Source organism: Alosa alosa, unplaced genomic scaffold (genome assembly GCF_017589495.1).
Source record: "Alosa alosa isolate M-15738 ecotype Scorff River unplaced genomic scaffold, AALO_Geno_1.1 AALO_1.0_unplaced_6, whole genome shotgun sequence".
Lineage (NCBI taxonomy): Eukaryota > Metazoa > Chordata > Actinopteri > Clupeiformes > Clupeidae > Alosa > Alosa alosa.
Window position 1 is genome coordinate 111,629 of NW_025962762.1, and position 16,132 is coordinate 127,760.

A 16,132-nucleotide genomic window follows, 5' to 3' on the forward strand; every position below is an offset into this window, starting at 1 on the left:
ATGTAATTTTTTTATATTAGTATTTAATATTTTATATATTATAGAATTTTCAACATTTTTCATTTTATCTACAGGTAATTTATTTAAAATATCTTGTACTTTTATATCTCTAATATCCTATTTTATTTCTATATAAAGTTCATTTTTAGTATTTATTTTACCATGACATTTTAATTGATCTTCTATTCCTCCTTCTAAAATAAATGAAGTTAAAACATTGTTTGTTATTACTAAAGATACATGTAATTTATTAATATTTATTATATTATAAATCTAATAATTTTCTATTTGCGCAAATCATGTATCTCCATTTTTAGATAATTTAATAGGTTGTTTTTCATTAAAATTTACTAAAAATAATTCCGCATAAAATGTTTCATCTTGTTTGTTAATAGAAAGATAAATAGTATCTGTTATTCTTATTTTATTTGTTACAATAGTTGTATTTAAAAGCGCTTCTGATATTTCTTTATTTAAATCTATATCTATTGAAATATAATTATTGTCATCGCTAGCAACAAATAAAATAGTATTAATAGGAAGAACTCCTAAACTTAATGATTTTAATATTGTAGGCTCTATTATAGATAATAAAATTTCTTCATTATATTTTAATTTTAATAAAGAATATTCATTTAATGCCTTACTACTATAATAAATAACATATGATAATTGTTCTACTAATCCCTATGTAACTATAAAAAAATCATCTTTTTCTTTTATAAAAAGTAATGTTATTTGAGAAATTGTAGTCTATATAAATATATTATTATTGTTAATATATAAAGTAAAAGATGTTAAACTCATATTTAAAATTTTTTCAACTTTATTATTTTTAATTAAATTTTCTACAAGTTTTAATTTATTTTCAGGTATTAAACTTTTGATAAGATTTCCTAAAGTTAAATTCGTATCTATATTTGTTTTTTCTATTATTATATCTAAATTATTATTTATTATTATTTTAGCATTTGTTTTTAATAATACCTAATTAAATGAAGATAATACACATATTGATTTTATATTAATATTTTTACTTTCATATTCTATCTCTAAATTACTTAAATCTATTTTTAAATTTATAATATTTATAACTACATTAGGAAATATAGAATGAAATGATAATGGATTTAATTTTAAATCTACATCATTCTTAATTTTTAAATACTCTGATTCTATTTCAAGTGTTCCCTTCATATTTTTATTATTTAAATTTAAATTTTTTATAAAAACAAATTTATTAAGATTAAGCGTAAAATTATCTATAACTATCTCTTCATTCTCTATATATAATGTAAAATGAAATGTATTGTCAAATATTTCTAAATCTAACTTTATATATAATATAAAATCACTATTCTATCTAAGCTCTAAATAAACATATGAATCAGATACTACTTTAAATTCATTGTTTGAAAGAAAATTTTCCATTATACTTTTATTTATCATTGATTTAAATATAATTTTATCTTCTTTTATTTCAGCATCTAATGTTATCTTATAATTTTTTATCTTTATATCTACTTGCGCTAATAATTTTTTTGTATTTCAATATATTTTAAAATTTTTTAATAATAATGAATTACCTAATTTTACTTCATCCAATATTATATAATTATTTTTCTTATCATCTGTCTATATTGCCATATTAGTAAATTCAATTCCCGCTAATGATCCTGATATACTACATGCAATATAAGATGTTATATCTTCTAAACTAGTACTTAATGTACACATACTTTCAGATAATATTTTTAATATTTCCGTATTTTCTATTCTTATAGGAATTTCTATTACAGAATTATTGTTTTTCATTCAATCATTATATACTATATTATATCTTTTATTAAATAAATTTAATGTTCCATCTATATAAATACATGATTTATTAATCGATGATTTTTTTAAACTTAATATATGTTGATCCGGATCAACTGATACTGGTCCTCCTATAATTTCTTTACATTTTATCTCATTGTTTTGATTTATTATCTTATTATTAAGAAGATCCTTTTTCATATACTAAAATTCTTCTCCATCTTTTATTGTACCATCTAATATTATTTCAATAATTTTATATTTAATTATTTTTATACTAATTGATACATTAACTAATTCCTATTTTTCAAAATTCATAATACTTTTTGTTAATATTATATCAAAATCATTTCCCTTTTCACCTAATATTAAACTACCTGACATATTTCTTTCAATAATATCTGTTTCATTTATATTTAATTTAACTTCCGCATTCTTTATTTTAAAAATATTTTTCTCATTATATATTATAAATTCAGCATTCTTTAATATTATTGTATTATGTATTATATTCATATCTATTGTAAACATATATCTTGTACTATTATCTCTTATATCTTCTATTATTTCAATCTCTTTTTCTACATTAAATAAATCCTATATTTCATTATTATACTTAGAAAATACATATAACTTTAATATATTTGTCTTAGTACTAATATTTATTTCATTCTTAGATATAATAAATTTAAAATCTAATAAAACATTAGAAATATTATGCTAAAATATATTCAATTTTTCATTCACATGACTTAAATACTTTACAATAGTAGTCTACTTACTTATATATAATTTATATTTCTTATTATTTGATATCTCTAATTTAAATTCATTATCATAATATATAACATTTATATCCTTATCTATTATTATATCTATACTAAATACTGTTTCCTTATCCTTAACTAAATTATAAATATTCTTCGCATGTTTTTCTATATATTTTATTAAATTTTTACTCATAATTTTCTATTTTACAATAACTTTACATGATAAATTCTTAGTATCTACTGGTATAGAAACTATATTATATTCTTCTTCTACATCAAACATTACAAGTATTTTAGAATTTGAAGGATTTAAAAAATTAAAATCCTTAAAAGAATACATTCCCTTATCACTTGTAATTTCATCTATTTCTAATTTCTAATTAATTTTATTACTATACTTTCCCTCTATTAAATTCATCTTTATCTACGCAATTTTATATTTTCCCTATATTATTATATCATCCTCACTCAATATTATTTTATTTTCAAATAATATTAATCCTTCCGTTAAATATTCCCCATTAATTTTTATTTCTAACTACTAAAAATTTTTTTCAAAAATTTTTGAATTTAAACTTATCTACATTTCCTTAACAAATACTTTAATTTTACAATCAATATTCATATTATATACACCAATCTATTTAAAATTACTAATAAAATACATCTTACAATCATATAATTCTAATTTATTATTCCCTATTTCTATAGACTTCATATCTATATCTCCCGTTAATGTTACTGTCTTATTTAAATCATTTAAATTTATTATATCAGATATTAACCTTACTTTTAATATTTCATCCTATATAAAATTATTGTTTTTATTCATTATCTCTACATCTGCTTCTATAATAAATTTTTCACTGTCTTCCTATATGTCTATCTATATCTACTTTATTATAGTAGAATTCTTAAAACATATATTAGGTAAATTTATTATCTTCATTAATCCCTTCCTTACATCTCCATTCATTTTTATATTTAATTTATCCTTATTAAATATCATATCTTCTGCATCTTTTTCCGTAAAATCTTTACTAAATACTGTCTTTTTACATGATAAAAACATATCCTCTAAATTAAAAAATTCTCTTATTATCTTATTATTCTCTCCATCCACCTTAGAATTAATAAAAAGTCCCTTTTCTTCCTAAGTATTCTTTAATTCATACTTCTATTCCTATACTCCTAAAACAGACTAATTATTAAATACAGAATGCTCCTTCGCTACCTATATTTTCTTATGATTCTCTATCATAATATCCCTTAATACATCATCTTCAAACTCAATCTTCATACTATATTCTAATTCTCCATCCTTATAATTAAAAACTATATCAACTTCACATTCTTTTCCAAATATTATCGTTTTACTCTTATATATTTTCAAATTATTTTCCGATAATTCTCTTTCATTCATTCCCTTTATAATTAAACTATCCTAATTGATAGTTTTTTTTAAAAAAATTTCATCCTAATTTCCACTTCCACTTTTAGGATCTAATTCATTCTATTCATGCAATGTTTTCTTATTTATAATTATTTCATCTTCCGTATCTATATTATTTATTCTATTAAGTAATAACTATGTCATATAAATATCCTTTTTTAATAAATAATAATTTCTAATTAACATAAAAACTGATGTTATTAAACATAATATAATAAAAATTATTAAAAAGAAAACCTTAGGTTTAATTTTAATATATTTTCTCTCTTTATACTCTTTTTTCATCTTTTATGTATTAGTGTTATGTTAATTTTATATACTTTATTCTCGTTAATTTTACGTCTATTCTATACATAAAATTTATTATCCTTTATTTTAACCCTTTCTTATTTTTATCATAGGTTTAATTATAAAAATAGTTTTTAATAATTAATTATATCATTAAAAAATATACACCATCCGGGAATCGAACCCGGGCCTGTTAGTTGGCAACCAACAATCCTACCACTGGACTTATAGTGCTTATATATAATAAAATAAAATAAAAAATAATTAAAAAAAATAAAAAATAATTAAAATTAAAAGGTATAACCGGGAATCGAACCCGGAATCTTAACATTACTAATGTCACGCTATACCATTAAGCCATTACACCTTATATTAAATTTATAAAAAATTAATTATTTATTCTTTGTAATTTACTAACTCTATTATATTAGCTCTCTTACAATATTCCTTCTCTAAACATAACTTTAACATCTATTTAAAATAATTATTCCTTATAAAATCTGGTATTTCTACTGTCTTACTTGTATCCTTTAATCATATAATTTTCTCCTTTTTATCCATATATTCAAATGGTGTTTTCCCTACTAATATCTAATATAATATTACTCCTATTCCCCATATATCACTACTCTTATTTAATCTATACTAATTCCTCTTCTTATCTCTTATTAACTCTTCAGGTGCTATATAATCCATTGTTCCTATAGGAACTTCTCTAAATACTGAATAAGTATTCTAATTATCTTTAACTTCTTCCGCTACTCCAAAATCTATTAACTTTAATATATTCTAAACAAATACAAAATTAGAAGGCTTTATATCTCCATGCATTATATCCATCATATGTATCTCATATATACATGTTAATATCTATTTTCAAACTCACATTAATGTAATCTAAAAAAATTCATCATTAATATCTCCACTTAATCTATTCTTAATAAACTATAATAAATCCTATTCTCCTATTTCCATCACAAGATAAGCATATGATGACATAATTTCATATTCTATTAAATCAATTACTCCTGCTTTCCCCTATAATATCTTTAAAATATTAATTTCTTTTAAATAATTCTTATTATTTTTTAATTTAATACATTTTAATGCATATATTTTCTCCTTATATAATGTACAATAAATTTTTGCATGTCCTCCTTCTCCTATCTTATATAACTTTTTATATTTACTTAATACTTTTCCTATATCTTCATCTTCTGAATCTATCGTTAAATTATTATAAGAAACTTTAACTGGCTTTCTTTTTTTTATCATATTTGATGGAAACATTTGTGTAAAAATTATTATTTATAAATTTATGTAAAAAATTAATAAAAATATAAAAAAATTAAAATAAATTAATAAAAAGATTAAATAACTAATTAATTATTTGATTTATTTCTTTATGTACTATTTAACACTAAATGGATTATAATATTATACAAGATAATTTCTATAACTTTATAAAATATTCAAATTTATATACAAATGATAAATTTGATTTTAGAACTTTAATTTTTATTAAGTTAAAAAATATTAATTTATGCTATACTATTAGTATTCATAATTCTCATAATTTTAACAGTAAAATTGTATCTTTATTATACGCTATTAATGCAAAATTTGATTCTTCTGGTATATATTTTATTCCTACTTTATTATCTAAATATACTTGTTTAAATATAAGAAAAAAGGATGAAATTATTAATATTGATAAATTATATGAAAATAAAAATTTATTATTAAATAATATTAAAATATTACGTGATAAAATAGGAAATAATTAGAATAAAAATGAAAATATTATCTTTAGAATAAAATCTCATTGAGATTATCTTATAGATGAAATGAAAAAAATGTCAAGTTATTTTAAGTGAGAAAGAATTACTATAAAAAATAATTAGAAAAAAATTATAAGATCTTTTATTTCTCATATTAATAAGTAGAATAAAAAAAATTATTCTGATGATAAAATAAAAAAATTAAAAAAATGTTTTAGTGAAATTAAAAAATTATATAAAAATATGTTTAAAGCATTTGAAATAAGACAAATTTTAAATAAAAAATTAAAAGAAAAAGATGAATCATATTCTAAATTAAATAATATTTTTAATCAAGTTAATATAATTAACATAAATTTAAATAAAGAATAGGAAATACTTTAGAAAAATTTTAAAAAACATTATAATATTTAGAAAAATTTTAATGAAATAATAGAAAAACAACCAAATTTATTAAGATTTGGAATTTTGCGTAATTATCAAATAAAGGGAATGAATTGATTTATATCTTTATATAAATAGAAATTAAGTGGAATATTAGCGGATGAAATGGGTTTAGGTAAAACTATTCAAGTTATTGCTTTATTATCTTATTTAGCTGAAAATGAAAATAATTGGGGTCCACATTTAATTATAGTTCCAAGTTCATTAATAATAAATTGAGAAATTGAATTAAGAAGATGATTACCTGCTTTTAAATTAATTATTTATTATGGAAATGAAAGAAAAAATAAAAGAATTGGTTGATCTAAATTTAATTCATTTCATGTTTGTGTAACAAGTTATAATTTATTAATACAAGATATAAATATATTTAAAAGAAAATGATGAAATTATGTAATATTAGATGAAGCGCAATATATAAAAAACTATAAAAGTAAAAAATTTATATCTTTATTATAGATAAAAAGTATTAATAGAATATTATTAACAGGTACACCATTATAGAATAATATTACAGAGTTATGAAGTTTATTACATTTTTTATTACCTGAATTATTTGAAGAAAATACTGAATTTAAAGAATGATTTTAGAAGCCATTAATTAATGCAATAAATAAGTGTAAAGATGGAAAAAATACTTTATTATAGAATTAGATTATTAATTGTATACAATAGATAATTTCTCCATTTATGTTAAGAAGAATGAAGAATGAAATAGATATATAGTTACCATAGAAAAATATAAAAATTATTTATTGTCAATTTAGTAAATTATAGAGAAAATTATATGAAGATTTTTTATAGAATAGAGAAACAAAAGAAAAATTAAAATCTAAATAGTATTTATCTATTATGAGTGTAATAACTAATTTAAGAAAAGTTTGTAATCATCCAGATTTATTTGAAGAACAGATAATAAAGACACCATTATATGTTAATATTAAATCAGATAATAATTATTTATTTAAAAAATTAAATTTTAAAAAAAATTTAAATTTAAGAAAAAAAGAAAATTTAAATTTTAAAATTTAGAATAAAAATATAAAAGATGAAAAATTTAAAAATTATTATATGAATTTAAGAAAAGTTATTAATAAAGAATATTTAAGTTAGATAAGTTAGAAGGGAGATATAAACAAAATAATAAAATTTAAGAATGAAAAATTAATAATTTACAATTCGGGAAAGTTATAGTTATTATATAAATTATTACCGGAATTATATAGGAAGAAGAATAGAGTATTATTATTTTGTTAGATGAGTAAAATGTTAGATATAATAGAAAGATTTTTAAATATATTATGTTTTAAGTATTTAAGATTAGATGGAAGTGTTAATATAGAATAGAGATAGTTAAAGGTTGAAAAATTTAACATAAATTTAAATATTTTTATAATGATAAGTACAACAAGAACAGGGGGATTAGGATTAAATTTAACGGGAGCAGATACGGTAATATTTTATGATATGGATTGAAATCCAATGATAGATTTATAGGCAGAAGATAGAGTTCATAGAATAGGATAGAAGAAGGAAGTTATGATTTATAAATTAATAAGTAAAAATTCTATAGAGATGAATATAGAACAGGTTACTATATAGAAGACTAAGATTACTAATTCTATATTAAATAAGGAAGTTGAATAGAATTTAATATATAAGCCTATATTAGAATATTTTAATTTAAATAATATGTATAATATAAATGAGAAAGAGTATATTAAGGAGGAAAATGAAGAGGAGTATAATAAGGATTTATTTTATGAGCATTTTATAGGAAATATTAGTAAGAAGATAAAGTAGCATGAGTTATTATTAAGTTAGGTAAGTTGAATAGAGAGATGATATTATATGTTAATAAAGAAAGAGACGATTTTAAAGGAGAACAATTTAAAAAACTATAATTCCTCTGAGGATATTAAGGAAATATTCTCAGAGGAATAGGAAGAAGAGCAATTTTTATGTGATAAGTATGTTACGGATATGATAGATTATTTAATAGTGAGTGAATAGAAGAAATATAATAATAAGAGGAAAGAGATAAGGAGTAGAAAAATTAAATTTGTCAAGGAAATATTAAAGGAAAGATTTGTAAAGATGTAGAAGAAAATATTATATAATAAGAAGAAGGAAGATAATAAGGAAATTATTAATAGTATATTAGTTAATAGTAAGTAGTAGAGTGAGAAGATAACAAAATAGTAGAAGGGAAAAGAGGAGAATAAAATAATATAGATATAGAAATAGAGTTTATTATTAGATAGGGAAGAAATTAATTTATTAAATTATTTTATATAGAGAAAGAGAATAATAAGTTAGCCTATATGTATACATTTATTAGAGAATATAATAACAAAATATAAGAGTAATTTTTCACCGATAACAATAGGAAGATTAAAAAATTATTTATAGGTTAACAAGATATAGAATTATGACATTGAAGATTTCAATGAGATAATATCTAGTGTAGGAACAGAAAACAATTAGAAGAATAATTAGATAAGGGAGTTATTAGGAATGGATGAGTATAGATATGAGATATCAATGGGTAATTTATTATAGTCATTATAGACGTGAAAATTAGTATTTGAATATTTCAACAAATTAGATTATAGTAAGAAGGAGATATTAGATGATGAAAAATTATTTTTAAAAAATTAATAAGTAGAAGGAGTTTATAGTAAAGAAATACAAGAGTACAGATAATAGAATGATAACGCCATCAATATTATATAAATATTATAATAATGAAGAATAATTTTTTATTTTTTTAATTATTTTATTTTGATCACAAATTTAAATTTGTGTAAATATTATTATATGAATTTTTATATAGATGTGATTTATATGAGGAATATGGATGACAGCTATATAGAGAATTATATAATAATAAATATAAATTATTTAAACAATTTTTTATATATTAGTAGTATAAGAAAGAATATTATTAATATTATAATGGATAGTTTAAGCAATATTTTATTTATATTATTACCACCTAGTATGGAGTTTATTATATCTTTAGAGTAAGAGGAGAGTGATTTTATATTATATATTTTATCACCTATATGGGAGATTCTATCTTTTTGTTCTTTCATATTTTTCAAGATATTTATGCCTACATCATGAATATTTTTTAAAAAAAATTTATTATTATCGTTATTTATATCTTCATTATATAAATTTTCATCAATATTATTAATATTAGGAATAGAAGATTTTAATTTATTAATTTTATTCTATTTATCTTTATTTTTAATATAGAAATTTGTTTTTTTATTAAGGAAATCAAATTCATCTTTTATAATATAGAGTTTATTTAGGAGAATATTATCAGTATCATCAATTAATAATTCCAAACGTTGGTATAAAATTTTTATTTCATTTAGGGCTTCTAATGCTCTAAGGGGATTATCTTTATTTTCTTTTTTAATTAATTTTAGTAAGTTATTTATTTGATCAAAATAATTTTTTTGATGAGAATTCATATATTTTTATTTACTTTAACACAAAGAATGGATGAAAAAGAAATAACAATTGAGATTTATTTTAACAATTCAATGTATAAATTAAATGCAAAATTGGGTATGAATGTGGACGAAGTGCTTAAAGAGGTATGTTTTTATTATAAATTAGATAAGAGTTAGTATTCATTATATTATAATGGGGAGGTATTAGGAATAGAGAATATGATTAGTAAGTATGGTAGTGAGGATGGAAACAAGATAGTATTTGTATTAAAGAAAAACTTTGAGGGATAGCCAGAGAACAGTTAGTTTAAGCTTATGAAGAATGTATTAAGTAATCCATTTGTATAGTAGATGTGTACTAGTAAAGATTTTATAAAATAGTTTACAGATAAGAAGGAATTTTAGAAAATATTTAAATCTAATCCGGAGTTATATGATACTATGTAGTCAGAAGTATTTTAGGAGGAGATGGACAAATTAGTTAAGAATCCTGAGTATTTTTAGCATGTAATGAATAATACGGATAAGATAATGGATAACATATAGACTATGCCGGGAGGAGCGATGATGTTGTAGAATATATTTAATGATTGTTAGAAGCCATTAGAGACTGCTATATTTGATATGTAGAGTAATAAGTAGAAGGAGACATTAGAGGAGGAGAAGGGGGATAATATTAGTATAAGGAGGTTAAAGAATCCTTATAGGAGTTAGAATGAGAAGGCAAAGTATGTGATAGAATTAGAGCAAATGAGTAGTATGGGGTTAGGGGATTAGGTTGAAAATTTAGAGGCATTAATTAAGTTTGAAGGGGATATGGATTCAGCAGTGGCTTATTTATATGAGAAGATGAACTAAATATTTTTTATATTTTTTATTAATAATTATTATTGGCTATTGTAGTACAAGGGTAGTACGATACGTTGTGGTTGTATTAATCCGGGTCCGATTCCCGGCAATGGCAAGTTTTTCTTATTTATTTTTTTATAGGATATTAAATATGTTTTTTTTGATAATTTTATTTAAAAAATATAGCGTTTTATATTATAAATAAATGTTAAGAATAATAATTTTAATATATATTGTATTAGATATATGTTATAATGAATCAAACGAGGATGAAAATACGATAAAAGAAGTAGTTAATCAAATAAGGAAAGATTGTGAAAAAATATTATTATTATTTAAGGAATTGAGTGGTTTAAAAAACAATATAGATAATAAGGATGCTATTAATAATCAATTTAAAAAATATTTTTTTATAAATTATCAATTTCATATAAACATTTTATATAAAAATGAAATAGAAGAAAATGATTCAATTTTTATAAAATTAATTATAACATTTAATAAAATTAGAAATAAAATATATGATTTACAAGATGATTTATCAGAAAAAAGTGATATGAAAATTAAGTTAAAAGAAATATTTTATTATCATTATTATTTTATTAATGAAAATATGTTAGATAAACTATTAAATGATTTTTACAAGAATAAAGGAGAGGATGTAGTTGAATATAAAAAAAATTTAAAAATAATTATTAATATTATAGAAATACATAAAAAAATTTATATAGAATGGGCAGATTTATTAGGATTAAGTTGTATTAATTGAAAGAAAATATTGATAATAATTGTAGTGGTTATTATTATAATTATTATAATTATTATAATATTAGGAATTATATAGTGTATTCGTATAAAAAAAGAATGTTATTCATAAGCAAGTAATTTTAGGAATTAATTTAGTATATTAATTATTTAATTTAAATATATAATAAAAAAATATATTTATTTGGGATATTTCGTCATAATGATTATTATATATTATTTAAATATTAATTTATAATGTAACACGAATAAAATAAGGAATAAAATATGTTTAAGAGTAATATGTGAAGAATAATGATTATAATATAGTTTTTATTTAGTATATATTGTGAAATAAGAGATGAAGAAAAACTGAATATAGCAAAAAATCATATATATCTAATACATTAGGAATTAATGGATTTATTTAATAAAATAGATGATATGAAAAAAAGAGTTAATAATATAATAAGAATGAAAAGTGAAATAAGAAAATATATTATATCAAATGAAAATCCTTATGATAGAGAGCACGATAATTCTATTTTATAGAAAATATATAACAAATATACAATAATATCAACAATATTGGATACACTTGCGTATAATTTAAATGATAATAATGAACTTAAAAATTAGCTTGAAAAAAAAATAAAAAATGTGGAAGAAATATTTTTTAAATTTTAGAAGTATAGAATAGAATGTATTGAATTATTTAAAACAAATAATATAAAAATATATAATGAAAATATTATAAAAAATTTTTTAAATACAGTAAAAAAATTTAAAATAGAATATTTAAAAACAGTTAAATTAGTGGGTATAAAGAATTATATAACAAATTTATTATTAATAATAATATTATTAATAATAATATTTTTATTATTATATTTCTGCACATCTAATTTTTTTTATAAAAAATAAACCTGATAATGATTTATTTATAAATATTGAATAGAAAGAATAATTATTTTTTTATATTTCTTTAAAATTTTTTGTATTATTAAATAAATTTTTATCATTAAGATATCAAATATATATAACAATGTTCAACTATATTAATTAATAAATATTATAATATTAAATTGTGTTAAATATAATTTTACATTCAAAAATATAAATATATTATTAAATGATAAAAAAAATAGTTTAGTTATAAATTAATTTCTATAATAAATCTATAATTATATTAAATTAAATTTTTATATAGTATTTTGTATATTAATAAAATAGTTGAAAAGTAAAAATTTAAATTTTAGAAAAAAAATATATAAAATTGAAGAAAAAAATGTTAATAGAAGTAGACTTACCAATATGATTAATTGTTATAATTTTTATAATAGTATTTTTACTTATAATACTAGTTTATTATAAATTTTCATAAATAAATAAATTGTTTTTTATATATATTATTTTATTATAGAATATTAAATTTTATAAAAAAAATTCTTATAATAATTATTTTAAAATATTTATTTAAAATAATACAATAAAAAAAAGATATATATGGATAATATAATAATAGTAGTTATAATACAATTTATATTTAATATATACTGTAAAGAAATATCTGAAAATAAAAAATATATAATAGAAGCACATAAAGAAATATTAAAAGATAATAATGAAGTATTGTTTTTATTCAATAAAATGAATGATTTTAAAAAATATAAAGATAATGCTAAAGATATATATGATGAAATAGAATATTATTTTTTAGATCATGATATTTTTTTAATTACCACTTATTATACTATTTTTAATTTAAATCTAATAAATTATAATGCTATTTTTTTAAAATTAATTAGAAAATATAAAAATATATTAAGAATATTAAATAAATTAATCAATAATTTATCAAAAATAAATAATATAGGCATTATTATTAATAAAATTAATAAACAAAATTAGAAAACTATAAAACTATTATTTGATATTATTGATAATTTTATATTACTAAAAATAGTTATATATAGTTCATAGTATGATGATAACTCTAATATAGATTTTTATGATTATCATAATTTGAAAATAAACTTTTTAAAATATTTAAAAGAATTTAAAGAAAAATATTTAAAAATATTAAAGACATTAAATTCAGAATCTAACCTAACATCATATAAAAATGATAATGATAATACTTGAATATGAGTATTAATCATAATAATATTAATTATTATGATTATATACTGCTTTTATAAAAGATCAAAATCTAAATCAAAACTTTTAATAAATAATTTTTAAAAATAATTAAATAAAAAAAATTTAAAAATAAATTATCATTATGATTATATCCTATTATAACACAAATAAAAAATAAAAATGTATAATAAATATATATTAATAACAACCCTATTGTTTATTTATACTATTATAAACTTTACTTATAATTTTGATAAATCAGATAATGAAGTAAAAAATGAAGCAGATGATAAATTATGATAGATCAATAATCAAATATTAGAATTATTTATATAGATTAAATCCATGAAAATAACCCTAACTAATGTAGACGAAATAAAAAAAGAAATAAAAAAATATTTAGTCTTAGAGTGTAGTGAGGACATTTTAAGAAATAATGATAATTCTGTGTTTTTAATTAAAATTCAATCGGATAATACTATTTTTGGAAAAATAATAAAAAAAACTAATATTGTATTAAAAACTATATATATAATTATTAAGGTAAGTCATACCGATATATTAGAGTCATCAAATTCAAGAAGTAATTTTATTAAAAATGTTTTTAATAAAATTACTAAACTTAGACATTTTATTATTGATATTGATAAATTAATATTTATTTTTGCTTTTTATATTAATAAACCAGATCAAAATTTTACTGATATTAATAATAATATAAAGAATTTTTTGGAAAAAATGGAAGAAATGGAAAAATTATATAAAGAATTAATGATAGATTTATTAGAATTAAAAATTGGTTCTCCTTGACCATTATGAGCAATAATTTTATTATCAATTTTTTTACTTATAATAACATCATTATTTATACACTCGATTTATAAAACATTATAATAAAATAAATAATTTTGGTCTTAAAAATAATAGTATTAACCTATTTTTATAATATTTATTAAATAATTTCTCTTTATTATATATTATTACAAATAAAAAATTAAATAATTATATTAAAATTATTATTATTAATTATATTCTTAATTCTAGAAAACTTTTTATCATATATTTAACTTAATCGTATTTTTAATAATTAAATTAATATCTATCACTAATTTAAAAATTTTAAAAATTAAATTAATATAAAAACATTATTACTAAAAACTTTAATTAAAAATAAATAAAAAAACTTAAAAATATATATAATTAACTCTTATTCTCTATCATACTAACTCTTATCACTGTATCTGGATACTTTCTTAATTTTAATAAATCCATAAGCTTCTCTGATCCTATAAATACATCAATATATCTCTTATGTATTTTCATCTTATATTTTGCCCATGTATTAGTACCTGTTCCTGATGTTCCCTTTCTAACACATATTTTTAATGTCTTGTTAGGTAACATAACCTATCCTCTATACTTAACTCCTAATGATATACAATTATTTATTATTTCCTATCCTAAATTATTTAATATCTTGTGATCTTTTGATGATATTGTTATTCTAACCCTATTTATACATTCTAATTCCTTCTTTATTGTCTATTCACTTTCTATCATAATAAATTGATATTTTTATTAAAATAAAAATTAATTATTTAATATATTAAAAATTCGATTTTCTCTCCCTTATTTCTTATTGTCATATTATATAATAAACTCTTCTCAATCTACTCCTTTATCTTTATATTCTCAAAATATATATCTTCATATCTATTATATATCTTATTAAAAATTAAATAAATTATTCTCTTAAATTTTATATTCTTTAAATACTAAAATGAATTTATTATATTGTAATATATAAATATATCCATAACCTTATTAATTAATATCTTCTCATCCTCTTTTCCCTATATTAAATACTATAATATTACCATATTAGCTATAAAATTTTTATTATTTTCTAACTTACTAATCATAAATTTATATATTTTCTCACAATTTAATCTATTCTAAATCTTGTTAAAATATATCTAAAATAAATATCTCTTATTGTAATTATTAAATACATAATAAAATGTTTCTATTAAACTAGTTAAACTATACTCATCAATCTTTGTAAAATTTATCTCCATCTCATTTAATTTTTCAAATATATCTATTAACTTCTCATTCTCATTCTCTATCTTTATCCTATATAAAATATTCCTTATTAAATTATTTTTTACCTTTACCTTATCAATCTTCTCCTTTACTATCTCCTTCTTCTTTATATTATTTCCATACTCTATTAAATACTACTTATATCTCTTCTATGCTATCACATCTAATCCTATACTTTTATACTATTCTATACTAATAAAATAATTATATATATCAAATGATACCTTCCTAACCATAGAATTCATATCCTTAATATTTCTAAATATA

The 16,132-nt window shown here is 18.4% G+C and overlaps 2 non-coding genes across 2 annotated transcripts; both read right to left on the reverse strand.

Annotated features, from left to right (window-relative positions):
- Positions 1–4,492: 4,492 nt before the first annotated feature.
- On the reverse strand, positions 4,493–4,563 carry trnag-gcc. The gene has a single exon. It is a non-coding gene; the product is annotated as a tRNA-Gly (tRNA).
- Positions 4,564–4,624: 61 nt separating this feature from the next.
- trnat-agu lies at positions 4,625–4,696 on the reverse strand. The gene has a single exon. It is a non-coding gene; the product is annotated as a tRNA-Thr (tRNA).
- Between the last annotated feature and the right edge of the window lie 11,436 nt (positions 4,697–16,132).